This window comes from Haemaphysalis longicornis, unplaced genomic scaffold (assembly GCF_048455015.1).
Source record: "Haemaphysalis longicornis isolate Haplotype H1 unplaced genomic scaffold, Haemaphysalis longicornis Haplotype H1 scaffold_14, whole genome shotgun sequence".
Taxonomy (NCBI): domain Eukaryota; kingdom Metazoa; phylum Arthropoda; class Arachnida; order Ixodida; family Ixodidae; genus Haemaphysalis; species Haemaphysalis longicornis.
Genome location: NW_027526245.1, coordinates 34,114,901 through 34,120,900, shown reverse-complemented (window position 1 = coordinate 34,120,900; position 6,000 = coordinate 34,114,901). Strand labels below are relative to the sequence as shown.

General features: G+C 51.8%; 1 pseudogene; it reads right to left on the bottom strand.

The window, feature by feature from the left end:
- Positions 1 to 294: 294 nt before the first annotated feature.
- LOC144164838 (uncharacterized) overlaps positions 295 to 6,000 on the bottom strand; it is a 45,769-nt pseudogene continuing 40,063 nt past the window's right edge.

The following is a 6,000-nucleotide window of genomic DNA, read 5'->3' as shown; positions in this document are numbered from 1 at the left end:
GAAACGCTCCGTAAGGCCATTAGTCTGTGGGTGGTAGGCTGTAGCGGTCCTGTGGGTAACGCGGCATGCTGCGAGTAGGGCTTCAATACACGGCCCCTGTAGCTGAGCAGTTCACGAGGCGCACAGTGCCGGAGCACGAAACGATGTAAAAGGAACTTTGCGACGTCGCGCACAGTGCCGGCTGGTAATGCGGCTGTTTCAGCGTATCGGGTGAGGTGGTCGACGACGACTATAATCCAGCGGTTGCCAGTAGCCGTTAACGGTAAAGGCCCGTACAAGTCAATACCAACACGATCAAAAGGTCGGGCTGGGCATGGCAACGGCTGCAGAGCACCTGCCTGTGGGTCCGGTCAGCTTTCGGCGCTGGCAGTCGGCACAAGAGCGAACGAACTTGCGGACAAACGTGTACATTCCGCGCCAGTAGTAGGGCAGCCGGACGCGCTGGTATGTCTTGAGCACTCCGGAGTGGGCACACTGCGCATCTGCGTGAAAGCAGTTGCAGATTGTAGAGCGCAAGTGGCAAGGGATGAAAAGCAGCCATTTTCGGCCTTCGGAGAGGTAGCTACGGCGGTAGAGAAGCTCATCACGAATGGCGAAGTGGCGCGCTTGACGGCGGAGGGCTCGGGGTGCTGATATCGTCGCCGGGTGTGAAAGGACAGCCAAAATTGAAGAAATCCACGGGTCTTTGCGCTGTTCGGCTGGCATGTCAGCAAAAGGAAGCGGCTCGCCAACACTGTCTGCAGCGTCGAGAGATGCAGAAGCGAAGGTGACAGGCGAGCGAGATAGCGCATCGGCATCGGCATGCTTGCGGCCAGAGCGGTATATCACACGGATATCGTATTCCTGGAGCCGAAGAGCCCAACGCCCAAGTCGTCCGGATGGGTCTTTCAACGAAGGCAGCCAACAAAGAGCGTGATGGTCCGTCACGACATCGGATTGGCGACCGTATAGGTAGGGGCGAAATTTGTCGACGGCCCATACGACGGCTAGACATTCTTTCTCCTTGACGGAGTAGTTGGATTCCGGCTTAGTAAGAGTACGGCTTGCGTAAGCGACGACATACTCGTCAAATCCTGCTTTTCGCTGCGCAAGCACAGCGCCCAAGCCGACATCACTGGCATCAGTATGAATTTCCGTCGGCGCACGTGGGTAAAGTGCCGGAGAATGGGTGGAGAGGTCAAGAGGGAGCGTAACGTGGAAAACGCCTCATCGCATGTCGGTGACCAAGCAAAAATGTCTTTGACTCCGCTTAGAAGCTTGGTTAATGGTGATATCACGGCGGCAAAGTTAGGGACAAATCGACGAAAATAGGAACATAGTCCAATAAAACTTCGTAGTTCTTTCATGCTGGTCGGTTTGGGAAACGCAGCAACAGCTTGAAGTTTAGCTGGATCAGGGAGAACGCCATCCTTTGAGACTATATGACCCAAAATAGTGAGCTTCCGGGCAGCAAAATGGCACTTCTTAAGATTGAGTTGAAGGCCGGCATCGGTCAGGCATTTCAATACTTGTTCCAGGCGCTCGAGGTGTGTGTGAAATTCGGGGAAAAACACAAGGATGTCATCTAAGTAGCATGGACATATTTTCCATTTGAGTCCTCGCAGTATAGTGTCCATCATTCGCTCAAAGGTAGCGGGAGCGTTGCACAGTCCAAACGGCATCACGTTAAATTCGTACAACCCGTCAGGGGTGACGAAGGCCGTCTTGGGACGATCAGCGTCTGCCATAGGGACCTGCCAATACCCAGATCGCAAATCCAAAGAAGAGAAAAACTCTGCACCTTGCAAGGAGTCGAGAGCGTCATCGATGCGGGGAAGAGGGTATACGTCTTTGCGAGTGATCTTGTTCAAACGACGGTAATCGACACAGAATCGGATGGAGCCATCTTTCTTCTTAACGAGGACAACGGGTGACGCCCATGGGCTGTTTGAAGGGCGTATAACACCTCGATAAAGCATGTCGTCGACTTCTCCTTCTATAACCCGACGTTCAGCGGCCGACACGCGGTATGGTCGTTGCCGTAACGGCGAGTGGGACCCCGTTTCAATGTTGTGGCTGACGGTGGAAGAGCGGCCCAAAGAAGTTTGCTCACAGTCGAAGGAGTTGTGGAACCGGTTAAATAGACAGAGGAGGCGATCACGGTGCGAAGGTGAAAGTTCAGAGTCGACAGAAGAAAATAGAAAGTGGGAACTGGGCGCCGATGCGGAAGGAGTGAGGGCACTAACTGGTAGCGATGATGGGTCGTCGGGGACTTCGGCTAGGAGGTTGGTGTCGAGGGGCTCGACACAACCAATGCACTCCCCGCGAAGCACAGTGAACGCCGACGTGGATGGATTAGTGATGTACATAGCAGAAAGGCCGTTTTCAAGGGAGAGGACGGAGAAAGGGAGAGGGATGTTCTTGCGCCGGGAAAACAGTTGTGATGGGTTGAAAATTACGATCGAATCGAGGAGGGAAGCACAGGACACTGGTACTAACACTGAAAGTTTACAATCTAAGAGTGCATGACATCTTCCATGATGTTGCCGGGGACGCTTGTTAGAGAAATGGGTGGATAGTTTAGTGGACAGTTTTTATCACCGGACTTGTAGATGGAAACGACCTTGCCGATTTTCCAGTCATCTGAAGATTCTTGGTTTTGGAGGAATGTCGGTATCTTCCGTAGCAGCGAGCTTGTGCGAGGGTAAAGGCAAATCGTTGAACTGGGCATCACACACGGGAAGCAACGCAACCTCAGCGCGGGCGCCATCCTAAAATGATATCATGAGAGCATGAAGTAAGCACCAGGAATTCAATGATCTAAAGGGCGTCCTGTACAACGACCCGGGCTGTGCATGCTGCGAGAGGTTCAACTTGTTCGGCGTTAGCTGTGCGAAGGCGAAAACTGGAAACACGGGTCGTCACTTTTCAAATCTTGCTGCATAGTTTTGCGTCCATGACTCAAACTGCGGCACCAGTGTCAACAAGCGCAAGGGTGGCGACTCCTTCAACAAAAACGTCAATCACATTCGTAGGATAAACATGAGGGCTTGCGTGTGTCGTGGTCGTCACAGTTCTTGCCTCGAGAACTGCGGCGACGTCGCAGTTTTCCTGGAGAGTGGCGGGGCGACGTCGCATGGGGGACACTGAACGACGATGCGGGGACGGTGAACGGCGGTTAACTATCGGTGCCTCCGATGGAAAAGAGTAACGCGACGGCTCCATTGGTGCGTGGTCGTTCGACAGATTCGGCGTGTAGACAGGGTAGGCAGGAGCTCGGTAGGCGTCAGTGAAGGGGGAATCTCGGCGGCGGCAGAAACGCGGAACGTGACCGGGAATACGACAGGCGAAGCAGATGGGCCGGTTGTCGGGCGTGTGCCATGGGTTGCTGTGGAGCGGTGCCGAGGAGGCCGGAGGAAGATAGGGCGGCGGCTGCGGGCGGCGTAAAGGCACGTAAGCGGTAGGAGTAGCCTGCCGTGTCGCAACTTCAGCGTATAGTGGCGCCGCTACAGGCAACGGCTGGGGAGCAGCCGGCGTGGTCGGCAAGACTTCGGCGACTTCTTCCCTAACTATTCGACGGAGCGGCGACGACAAGCAAGGATCTGGTACCGATGACGATGGCAGGGATGTACAAGGCAGGAGAGAGATCTGCCGCGCCACCTCTTCTCGAACAAGCTCCTTGATGCGGTTCAGTAGCGAGGGGTTGTCGTCGACTGCCAGGCCACAGAGCGGCTCCTCACGCTCCACAGGGCGGCGACGAGTGAGGTGACGTTGCCTCCGCAGCTCGTCATAGCTTTGTAACAAGCTGATCACGTCTCTGACGCTTTGAGGGTTTTTCGCCAGCAGCATCTGGAACACATCCTCATCTATTCCCTTCAGTATATGTTTGATGGTGTCTTGCTCAGGCATGGAAAAATCCACGCGCCTGCAAAGGTCGACCACATCCTCGATGTAGCTGGTAAAGTTCTCGCCAGCCTCTTGAGCTCGCTCTCTCAAACACTGCTCCGCGCGAAGCTTGCGAACCGCTGGCTGGTGAAATAGCGCCGAAAAGTTCGTTTTGAATGCGTCCAGGTTGCGAGATCCTCTGGGTGGTTGTGATACCATTTTTCAGCAAGTCCCCTCAAAGAGAAACTCACGTTATTTAGCTTCATAGCATCGTCCCACTTATTGTGCGCGCTTACCCTCTCGTAAGCCGAAAGCCAATCTTCAACGTCCTGGTCTTCTGCGGCAGTGAACATCGCCGGGTCACGCTCGCGGATCACCCCGGAGCAGATGACAGCCGATGGTGAAGGCGATGTCGTGTTTCGGGCGTCGCTAGGCATGGCTGAATCAGCGGTAGAAGGCAAGGTGCGACTCCGGAGTTCCAGGCTTGCGTTTACACGGGGTGCAGCTGAGGAGCGGGACGAGGATGGAATCCGCACACTCCACCAAAATTATGGCGAGGTTTATTGGCAGGACGGCAGCAAGGCGTTGGAACGCAGAGAGGCTCAGCTGAGTCCGAAGGGGTTCTGCCGTGCGCGCTCAGCTCTCGTGACAACAGACTGGTGGTGATGATCTTGGGTCTTGCCATGATGATGATGCAGGTCGCATGAGGTAATACGCTCCGCTGGCTGTTCTTCCAACTTCACCACTGTGTAGCTGCGCTGGTAGCGTTACGTCGATGGTGGCAAGTCTTCCTCGTTACAATATAAATATATATATATATATATATATATATATATATATATATATATATTGCAGGAAAATATTTCTTGGACACCGGCAAGTCGTAGCAAAAAAAGAAAGACACACGTCGAAAAAAGAAAAGGTTTAACGTTTCGGCCGAGGGACCGGCCTTCGTCAGAATAACCTGACGAAGGCCGGTCCCTCGGCCGAAACGTTAAACCTTTTCTTTTTTCGACGTGTGTCTTTCTTTTTTTGCTATATATATATATATATATATATATATATATATATATATATACATATATATATATATATATATATATATATATATATATATTGTAACGCGGAAGACTTGCCACCGTCGACGTAACGCTACCAGCGCAGCTACACTGCGGTATATATATATATATACAATATAGTATATGAATAAAGTACGATGGCGCCCGCAAAAATGTACAGTAAAAGAGAAGACTCAAGGGTAACGAACGACCATGTATTAACGTTTCGGCTTGCCCTAAGCCGAACCGTTAATACATGTTCGTTCGTTACCCTTTAGTCTTCTCTTTTACTATATATATATATATATATATATATATATATAGTCGTGAAGTAGAGTCCTTAGTTGCTGCAGGAATACGCACAAAGTAGAAGTACGCTCTTCTGAGACTTTATTTCCAACGTTTCGACCTGAGACAGGTCTTCCTCAGGAATGAAAGCTTTGGGTAAAATCGTACGGACTCAGAGTGGGGGCGGCGCCCCGAAACACAAGCCACATGGGAAACAAACACACAAACGGCCACACACAGCATACAGAGCTTATTCTGCCAAAGGCAGGCGAGAAAAAGCCATCAAAAAAAAAAGCGAAAGGAAGAGGGGGGAACAAGGTGGCAAGGAGGAGGCAAGAAAGAGGCAAGGAGGAACACACTGCATGAACGCGGGTTGTGGGGATAACAGAAAATGCGACGAGTTCACGGGTGGCGAAAGGCCCAAAAACATCCAGTGTCTCCGGGAGGGAAAAACTCCGGGAGGGAGCACAAACATAATGGTAGGTTGTTGGTCTTACAATATACAACCTCACACCTGGAGCAACAGGCTGCCTGTAAACATCAGACCGTGCAATGCCCTGCGCGGGAAGGGCCGATAGCAAAAGGACAACAAAACTACAAGGTCTCGTATGTCCCGGGGTCACTATGCTTCAATGGTCATGCAGCGTACGAATTACAGTCATAGTCCCAGGACTCTCATTAAGACCTGCCTCCAGGGTATTAAATTTGTAGATTAAGTAAGACTCGCATTGTTCTCGCTCCCTACAGCTAGAAAAACTGCTCTGTAGAAGCGTGACTTTAATGTCATCGA